General features: G+C 32.0%; 1 protein-coding gene across 1 annotated transcript in view; it reads right to left on the bottom strand.

The window, feature by feature from the left end:
* Positions 1–20,630, bottom strand: part of LOC140439581 (uncharacterized) — a 345,093-nt gene extending 324,463 nt beyond the window's left edge. Inside the window, exon 1 of the mRNA XM_072529582.1 lies at positions 20,449–20,630. The gene's annotated coding sequence lies outside the window, so the exon portion shown is untranslated. The remainder of the gene's footprint in view (positions 1–20,448) is intronic.
* Positions 20,631–20,878: the final 248 nt, after the last annotated feature.

The raw sequence follows: 20,878 nt of genomic DNA, 5'->3' as shown, positions 1-20,878 counted from the left end.
CCAAGTATTCAAAGTAATCTACCCTTTGGAATTTATTTTTACCTATTATTATTTCTGTTGGTCTGTTTACATAGTCTCTTGTACTTATTAAGTATTTTGTTCTATTCTGATTAATTATTAATTCTCTGTTCTTTGCTTCTTTTATCAACGTTAGGACTGTTTCTTTTGGTTTTTGTATGTCACGCACTAGCAATGCTAGATCATCCGCGTATCCTACGATCTGTCTTTAAATTTGAATAATTGTCTTTTTTTGCAGCTCCGTGTAACGGAAAGGGACGGGATCAACATAAGGGACGCTATATGCAACGGAGCGAAAGAAGTCATTGGTGACTACGAGCGAAAGAAGAAGAACTAATGGATGACAGATGAAATATTTCACCTTTTGGACAGAAGGAGGGAAAATAGGAATAATCCCGAACAATATAAAGAACTGGATAGAACTGTCAACAGAAAGATAAAAGAATCCAAAGAGAAATGGTACGAGAAAAATGTCAAGAGATAGAAGAGCTAGAATGAAGACACGATAATTTTAATATGAATAAAAAAATCAAGGAGTTTACTTATACTTACAAGAAAAAACAGTTTGGTAGGTTAATAGACGAGAACAACAAACTTATTGTAGATAAAGAAGAACAGTTACAGACTTGGGCAAATTACATAAAAGATTTGTTTACGGATTATCGTCATATTTCTACGAACACTCTTGATCTGAATGGACCAAAAATATTGAAAAGTGAGGTGATAAAAGCTATAGATCAAACGAAATATGGGAAAGCAACAGGATGCGATGAAATACCAGTCGAATTTTTAAAAGTTTTTAACGAGAACAACCTGAATGTAGTATTGGAACTGTTTAATAAGATATACGATACTGGTCGAATTCCATCTGACTGGTTGAAATCTACATTTGTGCCCCTTCCCAAGAAATCGAATTCTAAGACGTGTAGTATCGCCTTATAAGTTTAATAGCCCAGTCTGGTTATACAAAAATCATCGATTTCACGGCAAAATGTTTCGCAGATATCTGAAGCTTTTAAGACATAGGTGGGGGTTACTAGATGACGAATAGATAAAAAGATACTCCTATTTTTACCTTGCGTTTTTTTTAAACAATAATTTATGGTCAGAATTTGATTTTTTATCTATAAGTTTTTTCCCTTATACTTTAAATAAACAATATTTATACCATTTTTTTATATCAAGAATATCTTTATTTTCCCGTTTTTTCAATTAAAATTGATAAATAATTTACGGAGATATTTGCAAAAAAGCAGTTTTTTTGCACTAATTTATAAATTTAATTAATTTTTTTATTAACAAAATAAAATGTTATTAATACGTTTCAACATTGAGGAATTACCGTCCTTTAAATTTGTGCGAAATTTCCCCCCGATCGGTCAAATAATTTAAAAGTTATTCAATTTGTTTATCCCTGGGACTAATTATTTAAACCATTGACCTTGCCCTATGAATGATACTAGACACATTTAACAAATTTCATAGGATTCTTTAAGACTTATACTATCTCAGAAGTTAAATGAATATTGAGTTTTCATCGAAATTATTTACAAAATAAACGTTTGAAAAAGGGGTATGTTTTTTACTTATAAACAATTGTAATAACTTCTATATTTTTCAAGCTACAGACTTGTACGTACAACCATTAGATAGCTGGTAAAAAAACTCACATTTAACAAACAAAAATAAACCTTCTATGAACAATAGGAACGAAGTTAGCGACAATTTTTTTGTTAATTATATCTCCATTGTTTATAAACATTAAGAAGTAACATTTGCACAAATTTTGAATGAAAATCTAAACTTTATATTGAATTTTATAGCTATAAAATTCATCCAATTTTTCGAAACTTAAAACCTTTCGAAACGAAGTTACTTTCGAAAGATCGACATAGGAAAGTGGAGGGGAAACTGTTTTAGCTCCTCGCTGCAAAATTTAATATTATGGTTACGGATTTATCATTCAAAAGCTTCAACAGTTCTGTAGGAATTTCATCAGGTCCATTTGCTTTTCCATTTTTAGCGTTTCTTATTGCGTATTCTACTTCTTCTTTCAATATGTCTGGCCCAGTTGCATTGATTATCTGTATTGAGTTAAGTTGTTTCTATCGTCTTCAAATAATTCATTCATGTATTCTGTCCATCTTTTAATTTTATTCTCTAGATCTACAATAAGATTTCCATCTTTGTCTTTAAGTTTACCTATTTGGCATTTCTTTATGCTTCCTGTTATCTCTTTTACTTTTTTGTGCATATTGAACGCATCGTACTTTTTCTCATAGGTTTCCATTTTTTCACATTGTTCTTTAATCCACTCCTCTTTGGCTTCTTTTATTCTCTTTTTTATGTGTTTATTTATTTCTTTGTATTTGTCTGGGCAATTCTTCATCTTTCTTCTTTGTTCCATCAAGTCTAGTATATCTTGTGTCATCCACCCCTTATTCTTTGTTGTTGTTTTTGTAAGATGTTTCTTTCCTGCTGTTTGTATAGCTGTATTTATGTAGGTACTTTAATTTTTGGTTAACGTTGTTTGTATCGTTAATTTGTTGCCTCACTGAACGGAGGTTTTCATTTATTTCTTCTCCTGTTTCTTGTCGTATATTTTTGTTTCTAAGTTTATTTAAATCTAGTGACTTTCTGTGTGGTCTTCTAATCTTTTTTGGTCTCGCCTCTATCACAGTAACTACCGGGTTATGATCTGAGCCTATATCAGCTCCTGGGTACGTCTTAGTACATTTAACAGCATTATGATACCTCCTTGCTATCATAATGTAGTCTATTTGATTTCTCACTATTTTTTCTTTGGTATGTTGTGGAGATGTCCATGTATATAACCGTCGAGGAGGTAATTTGAAAAAGGTATTTGTTATTACGAAGTCTTCACTTTGGCAAAATTGAATCAATCAATCTCCTCTGTCATTTCTGTTTCCAAGCCCATATTTTCCTACTTGTTCTCCTACCTTACCTTGACCCACCTTGGCATTAAGATCGCCCATTAATATGTTAATGTATGGAAAGACTGACTTAATAAGTGAAGACAAACAACCTGCAACAAAAAGGTTCAGACCTGACAGTGAAGTCGAATAAGTGAACCAAATTTTAACTTTTAAACCAATGTATGTAAAGAAAATAAAAAAAGTAAAGTTCAATAGATATTGCAAAATTTAATAAGGCAAGTGATAAAAAAATTTACTTATTTTATCAAAGCAGTAAGGCAGATTAGATTAATATTGTATATCATATTTGTAAGAAAAATAGAATAAAAATCAATATTGTTAATTATAAAAATACAAACAATTATAATTAATATAAGGAATATAATAATATAATGTGTAAAAAATTACCTGAAATTTAATTTATAAAATATATTATATAAATATAAAATATATATAAGTATTATTACATCATTGATATAAAATGAAAAAATATGTTGATTTTCCGGGATTTTCCGAGATTTATGGGGGGTGAAAATTATGTCATCATTATTAATACTGCGACAGACTATTCGAGCAAATTAAAAAAAAGTAAGTATTTAGGGTGAATTTCAAATGGACTCAATTTTTCCGAGTTTTCCCATATTTTCCGGCCAGTGAAAACTATGTAGTTATTCATATTTCGACGAGCTAGCCCAGAATAAAAAAAAGAGGCTTGCAGCTGCAAAGGAAGCCGAGATAATGTAAATTTTTCCTACGTGTTGCAATTTGAAGTTCAGATGCCGAAAAAAAAAACGGAGCTGAAACAGATATCCTCTCCACTTTCCTATGTCGATCTTTCGAAAAATTAGATAAATTTTATGGCTATAAGTTTCAATATAAAGTTTAGATTTTTATTCAAAATTTGTGCAAATTTTACTTCTTAATGTTTATAAACAATGGAGATATGATTTTTTTAAAAATAGTCACTAACTTCGTTCCTATTGGTCATAGAAGGTTTTTTATTTTTTAAGGTGAGCTTTTTTACCAGCTATCCAATGGTTGTACGTACAAGTCTGTAACTTGAAAAATATAGAAGTAATTATAATTGTTTATAAGTAAAAAACATACCCCTTTTTCAAACGTTTATTTTGTAAATAATTTCGATGAAAACTCAATATGCATTTAACTTCTGAGATAGTCAAAGTCTTAAAGAAACCTATGAAATTTGCTGAATGTGTCTAGCATCATGCATAGGGCAAGCTCAATAGTTTAAATAATTAGCCTCAGGGATAAACAAATTAAATAACTTATAAAATATTTGACTGATCGGGGGGAAATGTCGCACAAATCTAAAAGATGGTAATTCCTTGATGTTTAAATGTATTAATACCATTTTGTTTTGATAATAAAAAAATTAATAAAATTTATAAATTAGTATAAAAAAACTGCTTTTTGCAAATATCTCTGTAAATTATTTATCAATTTTAATTAAAAAAACGGGAAAATAAAGATATTCTTGACATAAAAAAATGACATAAATACTGTTTATTTAAAATATAAGGGAAAAAATTTATAGACAAAAAATCAAATTGTGACCATAAATTATTGCTTAAAAAAAACGCAAGGTAAAACTAGGAGTATCTTTTCATCTATTCATCATCTAGTATCCCCCACCTATGTCTTAAAAGCTTCAGATATCTGCGAAACATTTTTCCACCTTTTTTTTTTAACCAGACTGGGCTATAATGAGTCACACCCTTAAAGTATTCTTGCGTATTATCCATTCCAGAATACGAGCAATATTAGAACACAGCATAAGTAAAACACAGTTCGGTTTTAGATGCGGTTTTGGAACTCGAGAGCCGCTCTTTGCAATATAAGTCTTGATTCAAAAATGTGTGGATCAACAGAAAGATGTTTATGACTATGAGAAAGCATTCGATACTATATCAAACATGACAAACTCATAGAACTATTACATCTTACAGCACTTGACACTAAGGACATCCAGATTATAAAAAATCTATATTGGAATCAAACAGCCCACATGAAGAATGGACATATGGTGAGTGAAAACGTAACCATTTCGAGAGGGGTTAGACAGGGCTGTATTCTTTCACCACTGATTTTCAACCTGTACACGGAATAAATATTTCTAGATTCACTGGAAGAGTACGAGGGCATCAAGATTAATGGCGTACCAATAAGTAATTTTCGATATGCAGATGATACAGTTATACTGGCCGATAACATCGAAGATTTACAGATGATGCTAAATAGAGTAAATACAACTGGCAACCAATTTGGACTGAAGATCGATAGAAAGAAAACTAAATTTATGGTGATCAGTAAAAATAACATTCAACATATCGACCTGAATATTGAAGCCGAACGTAATGAAAGAGTACACCGATTTAAATATCTGGGATATAAGGTAAATGATAAGTGGGATCCAGACGTAGACATTAAGATCCGAATTGAAATAGCAGGTCCAAATTCATCAAAATGAGAAAGCTCTTAAGCAACCGCCACCTAAGCGTTAACCTCCGATGGCGTGCCACGAAATGCTACGTACTCTCTACGCTACTTTACGGAGTTAAAGGGTGGACGTTAATAGCAGCAACTATAAAGAAGTTAGCGGCTCTAGAAATGTAGCTGTATCGACGCATACTGACAATACCTTGGACAGACAGACTGACCAACACAGAGGTATTAAGACGAATGGGTAAAGAGGTGGAATTGTTCACAACTGTTAAAAGGAGGAAAGCGTCATATCTGGGCCATGTGTTCCGTAATGATAAGTACAGTCTGCTACAGCTTATCGTGGAAGGCAAGATTGAAGGTAGAAGAGGTTTGGGCAGAAAGAAGAAATCCTGACTGAGAAACTTGAGAGAATGGTTTCAAATACCAAAAGCTGCGAACATAATACATGCGGCACAAAACAGAAAAACCTATCGTTTGAATGGTCGCCAACCTTCGGTAAAAGACGACACATAAACAAAATAAAAAAAAGCGTTAGGTTTATTATTCATTTTTTTTTTTACAGATATATTATAATCAGTGCTGGTAGTGAGGATGGATTTATTGACGGTGCACAAGTTATACATTCTTCAAAAATCAAACTATGAAACTATCTGATTACCATGGAGAAATGAATAATACACTGGTTTAAAAAGCAGTTATTAAAGTATAACCTTCAATAATTCTTATCGACAATGCTTTTAAATTTTACAGTTAAGTTTCATAGGTGTAATTTTATTAAACAATCTCCAATGAACAGAATGATTCTAAACGGTAGTAAAATATTGACCTTGATTTCTTTAGAAGTACTTGGAGAATACTTGTAAATAGAGTGTACAACGATTATTGTAATTGTTTCAGTTTGTAATTTGGTTTAAATATTATGTTTATATGAGAAGAATCCATAATTATTGATTGTGATAAAAATCACATTTTTATCTAACTAATGTTTTGACGTTTCGATTTCTAATCCATAAATTGTTTTCAAAAAGATTATTATACAAATTTTGGGAAAGTGTTTAAAAAAGTTTTTGTTTGTGGTTATGTAAAAATTGTTCTTTAAGTTCTGCATGTTCTACATAAAATTCATATTTTTGAGAATTGACGTATATGACTGGAAAAATTTAATATCTGATGATTATATTATGGGTTTTAGATTATTTGGAACTTTTGATAAAGAATAACTTTTTTTATCAAACTAAAAAAGTTTTGTTGCGATAAATATATGATTCATATTTAACCTGTAAACATGTTGTTTACAGTTTACAGTTTATTCTCACTTCTGTTCTCGTAAATTCTCCGAACCGCTATAAAAACCAGTCTGGGTTCCCGTTCATTCGAGGCAATTCAGGTCAACAACCATGGGCTTCGAGAGATTTCATGCTAACGGCTGTTTTGGAAATATATAGCGGGAATTTCATTGTATGGGGCAGTCTGAAGATAATATCGCGTCGAGTTTTTAAAATGTAACGCGCGTATTGTAATAAATGTAAATAAATTATATAATTATTAGTGTGAAATAAATTAGTTATATTGTACAAATAAAGACTTTAAATAAACTAAGTGTTAGAACATTTTTATAATAAACAAAGTTAATAAATGAGACTAATACACTCAGTACAGTTTACCATATAGTGCCCACTTAATTGGACCAAGGGAGGCCGGGATACAATGGTCATAGAGGTACAATGGTCACCTTAAAATATCTCTAGTGGTCATTACTTTCTCATAGTGCAAGGAGTGACCACTGTGCGACCATCAGAAAATTCCTTTGTTTTATATAAACTGTTTTAGGAAACTATGGTGAAAAACAGAAAGCGGAAAACGAAAATTGGTCTTAAAATTGATGGCGGATGGTCTATTAAACGTACTGTAATGCAGTTTTCTGTTGCAAGAACAACATTAACTAGATCAAAAAATATAAAGAACGACAAATAGCTTGGAATATAGGTACAATTAAATCGATTCCTAAGTTAGGTCCAAATTATACTATCCTGAGAATTTTTTCTGACGAAGAGGAAGGCTTGCTAGTTGATTATTTGAAAAAATCTTGTCGACTACATCAAGGACTTCCACCACCAATGGCGCGCAAATTAGCACATGACTTTGCTGAAGCGAATAACAAAAAATGGCTCAAAATTGGTGAAGAGATCAATGTGCTGGGGAAGTTCTTACAACGTTTTTAAAACGAGACAAAGATATTTCATTGCGTATTCCAGAGGATACATCCTTAGCACGTGCTATAAGTTTTAATAAGCCTGTTGTCAACGCATTGTATGATAATCTAATATATATTTTCAGCAAACATTTATTGACCCTCATCAGGTGTTTAATGTTGACAAATAACGTCAACAGAACGTGGAGACTTGGTGTCCGTTTGCTGTTGCCTTAATGCTTGTGAAAATGCAATCCCGCCTTTGATAATTTTTCCTAGGGTTAATTTTAAGGCACACATAATTCACAGTGCTCGTCCTGAGACATTAGGAACGGCATCAGTTTTGTGATGGATGAATAAAAATATATTTTATACTTAATCGAGAAGTTTTTTCTTCTTCCAAGGAAGCTTCCGTGATATTACTAATGGACAACCTTAAGGCACATATAACATATGCAAGCACATTACTGGCTAAAAATACCGAAATTATTCTTTTAACTTTCCCTCCAAGTCACTGAGTCCAACCTATTGACAGAACTATTTATTAACTAAAACAATATTACAATGAGGAATGCCGCCTTTGGCTGCTTTTCAATCCTGGGAAGAGAATTTCCATATATGAAATTGCTCAAATAGTTGGACAGGCATATCAGAAAGCTTTCAGCATAAAAAACATTTTATCAGGTTTTTAGACAACAGGCATATTTTCGGTTAACAGACATTTTTCAAGATTCTGATTTCATTGCAGCAAAAGTGACAGATCTTTCTTTCGTTATTCCAGAAAATGAAGAAATTGTTGATGATATAAGTTGGGAATATAAGTCAATTTTTAAAGAATGGAATATTGACAAAAAAATTTTAGCTGTTGTTAGTGACTGTTAAAACCTAAATGACCTGACGAAGCCCCTGTCGGATTCTGCATCCCGGCGACAGCTTGTCGCGAAGGCAAGATAAGAAGTCCCGTTACGGCATATTTTCGAAGATACCTGGCTAAAACCAACCCTGCTCTGACAAACACATTCTGTTTCAAGTCATCGAGCCAACAACATGTATTAATTATTATATTTGTTACATTTTTTATTTTCATTATTACAAACCATCAAGTTTTTTTTATATTATATCGTTTACATAAGAGGATTAAACATTTTCATTTACGGTCTTGAGTTCTTTACTAAAACCACGGGAAGTCCTAATAATATTATGCAACAAGTAACTGAAAGAATTCAAAATTCCGTTTTCCATTGAACAGTTACCACAACAAGTGACAATGGTGCTAACATAAAAAACGCAATAATAGGTCATTTAAAACTACGTCATCATGCGTGTATTGCACACACATTAAATCTAAGTGTTGAAGAATCTCTTTTCAAAGACTAAACTATTAAACAATTAATAACAAAATTTCGGTCAATCGTGTCACATTTTAAGCATAGTGTAGTGGCTTCAGAAAAACTAAAGTCGATGCAGCAAGAACTGGGTTTCCCCCTACTTAAAGTAAAGCAGGATGTTTCCACCAGATGGAATTCTACATTAATAATGATGGAAAGATTGCTGTTAATAAAGGAGTCACTGTCAGTTATAATTGTGTTACTTCCAAAAGCACCTCCTTTTTTAACAATTTCAGAGTGGGAAATAATTAGTGACTTGGTGCCAGTCTTAAAGCCTGCAGATATGATGCCGACCGAACTATCAGCAGAAAAATATATTACAATGTCGAGAATTATTCCCCTTGTAAGAGGAGTTCAACACGCTTTAAAGGTAAGAAAGCCAAAAACACCCTCTGGACAATCTCTTTAAGACCGTCTATTGGAGGTTATAAGTAGAAGACTAGGCATGATGGAAACCAAACATTTATGTGCTAAGTCAACTTTTCTTGATCCGCGTTTTAAGAAGTTAGGATTTGGTTTAAGTTCAAATGGTGATAAAATTGATCATAAAATAAAAGAAGTGTCCAGTAATTTAAATTTAAAAAATAATTTTCAAAATCAAGACCCAGAGTCATCAAATTTGACAAAAAATCAAAGCGATGAAGAATTAAAGATTTTGACATATTTTGACCAGAAAGGCATGCAAATAAAAAGTCAAATTAAGTACTCCCGTTTCAGCAGCCACTATTTTATTAAAAAATTATCTGGACATGCCTCTGCCGACAAGAATGTAGCTTCGACCAATTTTTTAAATAATTTTAAACTGTTTGTCCTTGTTTAGTGTGGTGTTTGTACAGTTTTATGTTTAACGTTATGTTTATTACATTCTGCACTTGTTGGATAGCTCAAAATTGACAAAATGCCCCTGATGATGCTTTAGATAGCGAAAGTACTTGGGCAAGATTAAATTAAGAAAAGTGTGCTCGATATCTGCCTTTCATTTTATCAAAGTTCATTTATTCGAGCATTCAACCTTATATAAATTTAATAATTTATTCACTAAATTGAGTAATTCTTGCGGGAGACCTTTAATTGGCATTGGATGTGTTGCTCACATATTTAACAATATTTACACTGTTAGAGTTGATAAACTAAAGTCATTTTGTGAATCGGTTAATTATGAATACAAAAAAATGTTATCATTTTCAAAAACACGATTTCTAAACATGATGCCTGCAATTGAACGGATTTTACAAACTTTTTAACCATTTAAAGCCTATTTTCTATCATCTGAGAATTGTCCCACAATTTTGAGGCAATTTTTCAATGATCGCATTGCAGAGATGTGGATGTGGCTCGTTCATAATGTGGTGTCGCAGTTTCATGAAGCTATTCTAAAAGTAGAAGGTGATAAAACAAATGCGACAGATGCTGCTCAAGAATACTTTAATCTTAAAAACAAGTTAGAACATCGGTTGTACGCATTATTTTTGCCGCTTAAAGTGAGGGAATGTCTTGGTAAACTTGAAGACGGGCAAGCCGCTACTGAAAACTTTCACTGTACAAGTGAAACATTTTTACACTTCTTCTTGTAGTTCCTTCTCCTATCGGAGGTTGGCTATCATCACAGCTATCCGTACCTTATTGGCGGCTGCTCTAAAAAGATCTACTGTGCTGCAACTATACCACTCTCTTAGGTTTCTCAGACAGGAAATCCTTCGTCTTCCTATGGATCTTTTACCCTTGATTTTACCTTGCATTATAAGCCTTAATATCTCATATTTCGCACCTCTGGTAATGTGGCCTAAATATTCCAGCTTTCTTGTTTTAATGTGCTTTATGACCTCGCAATCCTTTTGTAGCCTTCTTAAGACTTCTGCATTTGTAACTCGTTGGGTCCATGGTATTTTCAAAATCCTTCTATGGCACCACATCTCAAATGATTCCAACTTCTTTATATTATCCACTTTTAGTGTCCATCTTAAGGCTCTTGTCCTCAGATCCAGAGGAAGGTCTCGATTGACAAACATTGTTTTCATTTTTATAAATGCTTGGTCATTGTTTTCATTTACCCAGGTTCCCAGATATTTGTAGTTATTCACCCTTTCTACTTGTTTTCCCTCGATATTTAGCCTTCCTACTGTATGTTGCTTAGAAATAATCATGAACTTGGTTTTCTTAACGTTCATTTGTAGTCCATATTTGATACTGACTTGATGTAATCTATTTACTAAGCGTTGCAATGCTTCTATACTGTCTGCAAAAACAGCGGTGTCGTCTGCGAATCTTATGTTGTTCAAGATTTTTCCGTTTATTGATATACCCTGTTGTTACTCTGATATTGCTTCCTTAAAAATAGCTTCGCTGTACAGATTGAATAACCATGGGGACAGCACGCAACCCTGTCTAACACCTCTTTTGATTTCTATTGTTTCTGCTTCGACATTTTCGATTCTAACCTTTGCTTTTTGATTCCAGTACAGATTGACAATAACCCGTATATCTCGACTATCTACATTCTTTTGTTTTAACAGTATTACGAGTTTCTGATGTCGTACTCTATCAAAAGCCTTTTGATAGTCTATAAAGCAGACATAGAGATCCTGGTTCATATCTAGTCGTCTTTGTGCGAGAACGTTAAAAGCGAACAGAGCCTCTCTCGTTCCTAGTCCTCCTCTGAATCCAAACTGGGTGTCATATATCTTCTATTTTTTTGTATAGTATTCCATGTATTATTTTGAGAAATATCCTAAGTGTGTGGCTTATTAAGGAAATTGTTCTGTACTGGGAGCATTCTGTCGCATGTACTGACTTTGGTAGTGTTACAAACGTGGACAGCAACCAATCTTGGGGTATTACTCCTGTTGTATATACTTTGTTGAACAGATCTAAAAGTATATGCAGTGTTTCGTCGTCAATGCATTTAATTAGTTCAGTGGATATCTGATCTGGGCCTACTGATTTTGCGGTCTTTGCATTTCTAATTGCCTGTTCTAATTCGCACATTATTATTTTCGGTCCTGTTTGTTCCTGTAGTTCTTCTTGTATCATCCTATCCTCGTCGAATAGCTTCATTATGTATTCTTGCCAAAATCTTAGTTTATCTTTCGATGTCTGCAATGAGTTTACCATTATCATCTTTAAGTATCCCATAGTGTGCTCGCTTTTTGGTATTTGTTCTTTTATTGAAGTTATACTTCTATACGCACGGTCGGCGTTGGAAATTTGCATGAGAGTGAATCTGTGAAACCATTACATATGTAAGATAATGAGTAAGAGAGAGACAGAAGATATATTTTCTCTCTCTTCCTCTCTCGAGAATAAAAATGTTCCTGTTGTATATATATTTAATATTATATATATTATATATAATATTGTATATATATAATATTACATATAATATAATATGTATTAATATTATTATTTATGTTATATGTTTTGTATTATTTAAAATTAAACGTTTATAATTATTTTAGGCTTTTGTATTTCAAAATAATCACTGTTTTACCGGGAACTGTCAATTTTGAAATCCGTTAGTGTCATGTCTAATTGGCAAATCCTTTACGTGTTTGGTTCATACGCTGGTGGTTGTGAGTTCGAATCCCAATTATGAATTTCCTTTTTTATTTTTGAAATATTTAAAAACCTCACGTTAATCTTATTAAATATATGTAATATACGCAAAAACATAAATTTTAAAATAAAATAAAAATTTACAACATAATCCGAGTTGTTGGTTTTTTATTTTTATCTTCGTAAAGTAAGTTATATGTATATTGGCAGTTTTAAATACTTATGAATATTACATTTTAATTTATATTTTTTTGTTCTAATAGAATATTAAATTTATTTAAATGTATATCTCTTTGTTTAATCAACTAATGTTTTTAATTTATATTGTATTAATATATTTAATTATGTTGCAGTGTATTTATTGTATTGTAGTTTTTATATTAATAACAAAAAAAAAACAATGAATTTTACTGCAGAGTATGTGTAAATTTTTTTTGCATTCAACTCCTTTTATAAATATATAAAAATAAGATACAATTTTTCATTTACTATACTCCTATTACAGGTCAAATGTTTATATACAGCAAACGATGCACCATATACCTATATAACTAATTATTTTTCTCTTTCTGCTCTCTCTTACCTGTAGCATTACATATGTAATGATTGTGCAGATTGACTCCTATATAAATTTTTAACGGCGAACGCGTGTATAGAAGTATAACTTCTACCGGCAGTCCCACTGGACTGCCACACCCGTTTTTTTTATGCAAAATAAAGCTGTCGTATTTTCTATCATACTCTTCTATTTGTATGCATTGATCTGTTAACGACTTTTCCTTGGCCTTTTTATCTCTATTTTAATTCTACTTTGTAGTTCTTGATATTTTGGTTCATTTCTCCCTTTGGCTTTTCTCCTCTCTTCCATTAATGCTAGAATTTCTGAAGTCATCCACAATTTTTATACAAGATGTGTAAACTACCTAGAAAATTGGAGTACAAATCTACATGAATTTAAACTGTTCAAATGGATAGATCTAAGAAGTGAAATAACATGGAAAGATGTTTGTTATTCTCTCAAAGCTTTTAAATTGTATATACAGGCAACTATTTTAAATGAAGATTAACTCTTTGAAGAACTGGGAATATTGAAAGACGTGGCTACAAGTGAAAAAATTGCCGAGTTGAACAGAGAAGAAAAAAATAGTGAGAATCGATAGCTTGAAGTTTTTAAGTATGTAGATCAATTCAAACTGAAAAACAAATATTATGCGAATTTATTCTTTGTCTTCCGGGTACTAGTGCAGCTATCGAGCGTTTATTTTCTATAATAAATAATTATTGGACGTCGGAAAAGTCACAAATGTCCATTTCTACTCTTAAGGCGGCGATGCAGGTGTATGTAAATTTTGATGAGACTTGTAATGAAATGTTTCATTTGATTCAGTCAAAGCCGGACCTTCTTAAATTAATTTTAAGTTCCGAAAATTATGAATGATACAAAAAACCGGAAGAAGATGAGAGGCTATTCCAGGTCCCTCATCTAAACGATGGGTTTTTGACAGAACATCGTAAGCGACAATAAAGTATAAAATGTTTTTTGGTTTCATACGATTGTTGGGGTTGTTCTACATCAGTCCTCATAGAACATCGTAAGCTAAACGTACTTGACGTAGCACAATAATGTTTTGTTTTGTATCGTAAGCGCCTATTCGGTAAGCTGTTCTAAGAAATTGAACCGAAAATTATCGTAAGCACCAGTTGATCCCTACAATACATCTTATGCGACATGAATTCGTGTCGGATACGATGGAGTGGAAGGCGTTTACGATACCCGACTCTGGATTGCTGATAATAGTTCTCGCCGAAATAAAACAGTTAGTAGTAGGTACTAACCACGCGTATAAAGTGTATCAACATAAAACTTTACAAATTAATCGTTATTATTGTTATGGTGGTTATTTACAAGATTATTTGTATGCCATTTTTTATTATTCTGGTGAGTTAAATGCTTAATAATTATTATTTTATTGATTGTTATTGTACAACACTTTTGTAGGTTAAGTATGGCATATTCTTCAAGAGGTTATAAAATCCTAATGGCATTGGAGAATGCTAAAAAGAACAGTGTTGCCAAACCTTTAGAAAACAATGATAATTCTGCCATTATTGAAAATATCGAGACTGATTGCCCTGTTTTAAATATTTCTAATCATCTTGATAAGACATATACTCCTAGTAATCCATTGGATTTAGAAGAGTTGGTTAACATTGCTAAAATTCCGAAAAATCTGATATTTACCAGTTGAATCAAATTGATCTAAATCAAGATCAAGAAACTTATAAAAAACACCAAACAAAGACGTTTGGTAAGTTATTCGAGTTCTAATTCGGAAACATCTCTGCCTTTTGCCAATAATTCCCAGAAATCAAAAAAAATTAAAAGGTTTGACTCCGATTATTCTTTCCAAGAAAACAAGGATTCTGATTTTTTCTTTTCAAGCTCTGATTCTGATCACGACATTTTTGCTAAATTTTTAGATAAGGTAGACGATGCTGGTGTAAAAAAAGCAAAAAAATAACAATAAAAACCATGTCAAGTCTGCTTGAAAGGTGTTTGGTGCCACAAAATCTATTCAGGAAAACCCATGCAAAAACAAAGCTTGTCAAAACTCATGTGGCAAAAATTTCACTGAACAACGTCATGAGATCTTTGAATTTTACTGGGGGTTGGGTAGCTGTCAAAAACAAAGGGATTATCTTTTACTGTGTATGAAAGAAAAAACAATTAAAAGAAGGCGAACAGGCACCGAATCAAGAAGAAATCGAACATTTAAATATTTTATTGAATGGGATGGAACAAAAGTCGCAGTATGCCAACAATTCCTCTTAAAAACAGTGTGCATATCCCAAATGACATTAAGATACACCAAAGATAATGCAATTGCCGAAACATTTGCTAAAAAGGATGAAAGAGGCAGACATGATCCTGCTCATAAAACTAAAGCTCTAGATAAAAATTATGTTCACGAATTTATAAAGCAGTTACCAGCAGTACCCTCTCATTACTGCAGAGCAAGTACATCTAGAAAATATTTGCCTACTGAGTTAAGAAAAGTATCTCTGTTATATAGAATTTTCGTAAAGGATCAGCAAGAAAACCATAATCTGCAAAGAAAAACTGTTTCTTTAAAAGTATTTCGTGACATTTTTCATAAGGATTTCAATATTGGTTTTCATTTACCAAAGAAGGACAAATGTAGCATGTGTGAGTCAAAAAAGGATAAAGATATTACGTTTACAGCAGAAGAAATAGCAAAACATGACAACCATTTGAAAGATAAAGATGAATGCAAATCACAATTTCTTTCAGATCAAAAACTTTCAAAGCAAGATACTAGTTATTTATGTGTTAGTTTTGATCTTCAAAAAGTTTTAAACACCCCTCACGGAGACAACTTACTTTTGTAGTATTCTCATAAATATGCCATGTACAACGAAACTGTCTATGAAAGTGGAAGCAAAGACGCTTTTTGCTACCTCTGGGTGAAACGGTAATCGGTGAGATGGTAATCGTGGTAGTAATGAAATAAGTACAGTTATTTTTAAATACTTAAAAGAAATTGATGAGAGGAAATTATGTCAAAACAGTGACATTCTTGGGAATGTAGAAACCTACTGTAAAATTTTGGGCAATACCCAATTCAGGGCACTCTAACCTAACCAAGCTTTTATATGACATTTAACATACCCTTAAATGGTGTCAGAGTTGCCAAGTCTCCATTTCATACTCTCACATAATATTATAGAAATGCATATAAAAATTCATAGATTTTAGTTAAATTAAAGATAATAATCAAATGCATATACAATAAAATTGATTAAAATGATATAAAAAATTAATAGTATTAATTAAATTATTTAATTAAAAAAGTATAATTAAAGTGCTAATTTACAATAACTGCATTTAAAGTAGCAGAAAATATTTATTTTATACTTATTTAAAACTTGTAGCTTCTCATAATACAAATTATAATTTCGTAAAAGTAACTTATATTTTAAACCTTCATATACATTTTATAAAAAAAATATGGCAAGTTTTATACTTATTTAAAATTTGTGGCTTCTCATAACACAAATTATTTCGTAAAAGTAACTTTATATTTGAGTCCGCTAGATGCAAAACTCTGTATTTGCAAAAATTGTAAAAATTGAGTTTTAGCTGACAGTTATTTGTCACATGTTATAGCTATCTGCTGATGTAGAAATTCAGCAGCAAAGTAAGGTATTTACTAAGAAAAAAGCATTAGAAATCTTGAATCAGACGCAAAACTCTGTATTTGTCAGCCTATGCCAGTTGCATAACTGTGTAATTGCAATTGGCCAATCGCTTACATTGTTTGAGTCACATGACACGTCTCATGTGCACATGTCAATTATTCCATCATTCGACATTACCGGTTTCACTGTTTGTTATTTGAGTACTAAAAACACCAAGTTTACTGCAAATAATTCACATTATGGATCTTCATGTGCATATTAGACCTTGTGAAAAAGGAAAAGGGAGAAAACGAGTTGTACAAACAGAAAAATGGAAACGAAATGTAATGAAACTTAAGAGGTAAGAGGTGTCTACAATTAACTAGATAGGTTTGGGACTTATTGTCAATATTTTTAGGCATAAACCTAAGGATTTACCAGGTTTTCCCACCTGTAACCATACAAAGAAAGTGTATTGTTGTATAGATTTAAAGATGCGAGACATTCAGCGTTTCCATAATAATCTGTATTCAACAACTGACAAAATAAAACAAGATATTTTTTTGCTGAAATTTTGTGAAGGTCAAAAGCCCAAGAGATCAGGTACAAACCTACATGGAATTTCAATTAAATATTTTGTTCCTACAGTAGAGGGTGGACTTTTAAGAGTATGCAAGACAGCATTTCTTGGAATAACTCATTTAAGTTCTGAAAGAATAGAGCGTGTTGTAAGAACGTTTGTTATCCGGGGTGAAATACCAAAAGAGAGAAGAGGGGGAGATACAACAAAAGGTAGATTTGATCCAATAAAATTATCTATCCAAACATTTATGGGGCGTTTGAACGGTGCAGAGAGTCATTATAATAGAGGACGATCGACTAGATAGTATTTACCATGTGATCTGAATTTTACAAAGCTTTACAGAATGTATTGTCAACGTCATCCACATCATTCCGTAAAGTTATCATATTTCCGAACATACGTTAATAAACACTACAACATATGATTCGGCACTCCCTTAGTAGATGCTTGTTCTGCGTGTCTCAGAGCGAAGGAAATTTTGAGAAAAGAAAATTCAGAAGAAGAAAAGTTAAAGGTTATAACAGAGCAGAGAGTTCATACGTTAAGAGCTAAAGCCTTTTATTCTTTGTTAAAAAATGAATCAAATCATAACATACAAATATTTTCTTTTGATTGTCAAAAAAATCTTTCTTTGCCAAAGCTTCCCGACCAGGCGGCTTATTTCTCACAGCAAATAAATTTTTATAATTTCACCATCGTGGCTGGAAATTCGAAATCCCATCTTTCTTCTGCAAATGTGACGTCATATGTGTGGCTGGAGTTTGAACATCCAAAAGATTCAAATGCTGTTGCCTCTGCTGTACATGATACTCTCATAAAATTCAACTTTAAAAATCAAATCGAAAAAGTTCACCTATTTGCAGATGGATGTGGTGGACAGAACAAAAATAGCACGATGATGTCTATGATAATCTACTGGTTGGTTTATGAAGCACCTGGTCACATCAAGGAAGTGGAGTTTACGTTTCCTGTTGTTGGTCATTCCTTTTTGCCACCAGATAGGATTTTCGGTATGATAGAAAGGGAGATAAAAAAGAAGAACGTTGTAATAAACAGAAAAGAATATGAAGACATAATTGGAAAACGCTCAAAGGTGCTGAGACTTGGTAAAGAGTGGCAGATATCAGACTGGAGAAAGACGAGTGACGTTGCTGTTAAAAAACCTTCCCAGTGGCATTTTAAATGTAATGCAACGAAACGATTTATATTTTCTAAGGACAAAGATTATATGGCTACGGTAAGGGGGGAAATATTTTATCGTTCTGATATAGGGTTCAGCAAGTCTATAATACGAAAAGGGAAAAAGATTTCTTTATTGAAACCAAAGTTACAACAGATTGGATGTTCATTGAAAGGAGATAAATCGTCCATAGGCACTCTCCTTAGAAACCATTTTGGTGAAAATTGGAGAGACCAGCCGGATCTCAAATTTTATAAAATTATAGATACTGGCGTACAAGCAAATAATAACGAGAGTGCTGCAGAAAATGATCATATTGATGATGAGGACTCAGAGGAACTTAGAGTTTAGGAATTAATATAAATATATACATATTATAATTTGTAATACCTTTTGTACTTTGGATAAAAATAAACTTCACTAAAAGTTTACTTCCACATGCTTTCTTCCTTATTCCTAACACACTAGGTTTAGAAAACAGACTAATATAACAACCACTAATATCGTTAATGGTTGACTATTATCATGTATTTGCAAATGTTAGTTGCATAAATCTGTATTTACATAGTTCACTTGCAAAACTCGGTATTTTCAAATATTTTTCTTCCTTTTTTAGCAAACCCAATAACTTTTATAAGAAAAAAATCATTATATTTTACCTAATAAAGCATTTATCTATCACAAAAAAGTGCCATTTATTATGTCTAAGGTTTTTTGCAAAATTTATCAGTTTTTTGCAAATAACTCAGTTTGACTTATACAGTAAATACAAAGTTTTGCATCTAGCGGACTCATTTGTAACATTCATATACATATTTTACTAAAATAAATACGGCAACACTGTGACGCGGTGCCTTGAGGAAAATATATTTGGTTAGGTTAGAGTGTACTAAATTGCGTATTGCCCAAAATTTTTATTAAATTTCAGTTTAAAAAAAAATAGTTATTCACAAAAATCAATTCCTGTAAAATTTTCTTCTTGTCGCTTACGATTTTCTGTCAAAATCCATCGTAAAAACTCTTAATTACAGGATTTTTACTTTTTCTAAGTTAATAATAATGTTCAGTTTATTTGATATAATTTTTTATTGTTTAGCAACATATTGTTTGAATGTTTAGCATAGTTTATTCTTTATTTTCAATGCCAAAAAGTTATGATTGTCCAATAAAAAGATTCATTTTGTGTTTTTACTACATTTTTGTATTTTTCTACTTTTTTTTCAAAAAATATTATGGTCACCGTAATTATAGTACACCTGGATGTAGTAACAGTAAACAATAAATACTACAATAAGAAGTAAAGTAGCTCAGCATACATTTAGATAAATTATTGTCCTAAAAAACTGTATATTTGCAAAATAAAAGTTTTTAGTACATGAGAAAAAATTTGCTATTAATATATACCTATCGAATTTGAGAGACGAATCTATATTGGCCATTATGCGGGGAATCCCAGTTAACGGCAAACAATAAGATGTTTCCTTTAAATGGGCTTATATATGTAAAATTGTCGAAAACCGTGATGAATTGCAACTGCAACTACGAATGATTCTAAATTTGCACGAGCATATTACCAAAAAAAACATGAATATTCATGAAGTATCGCCAAAATCTTTACAAAAATCAAAATTACCTCCTAAATATTTTAAATACATATTGTTTTATAATTTTCATGCCTTAAAAAGTGTTTTAAAGTTTGAAGAGAGTTCGGATATTAAGCATGTTTAACGATTGGATTGTTGTTTTAATATAATATAAACACATACAAAAAACGGAAAGAATGAACATACTGTAGAATTTTCTGTTTAAAAAAATGTTTGTCTTCGTTCGCCTACAATTCCTATTTACTCATACAAGTAACTTAAATTAAGACAAAGCTTTCAGTAAAAAACTTAAAACGTTAGCAAAGTTACGTTATTTTAAGCACACTTACTTACATGTGATCATTTATCCTGGAAGAATGCGACGTTCCGCGTTTACCGTGTAAAATTCACCAAAACTTGTATTGTCATGAATGTTACTCTTTAACCACTTTGAAACGTCCTTGAATTCCCCGGTCCGCCCAAAGTGCGAGAACCTAATGCCGACACGCAACTGCCCTTGCGTTGGCTGTGCAACTGCAGCTACGAGACTGCAATGACTGCATACGAATTGCGCCATGGATTGCACTCTCCCCGAGTTGAGTCGAGTCTCCGTTTTGCTTTGCTCTGCTTCTGCTAGAATCACCGCCAACTAAATAAACATCTGAGAGTATCAAATCCATGAAAGAAAATTCCGAAATGAACCGAGAAACTCTATCGACCGGCCTTTTAGAGATGGAATCACAAAATTCAATTATTTCTAGCATCAAGATTGGCTAATAATGAT

This window comes from Diabrotica undecimpunctata, chromosome 4 (genome assembly GCF_040954645.1).
Source record: "Diabrotica undecimpunctata isolate CICGRU chromosome 4, icDiaUnde3, whole genome shotgun sequence".
Taxonomy (NCBI): Eukaryota; Metazoa; Arthropoda; class Insecta; order Coleoptera; family Chrysomelidae; genus Diabrotica; species Diabrotica undecimpunctata.
The sequence above is the reverse complement of the archived record's forward strand: the minus strand, read 5'-3'. Positions and strand labels throughout refer to the sequence as shown.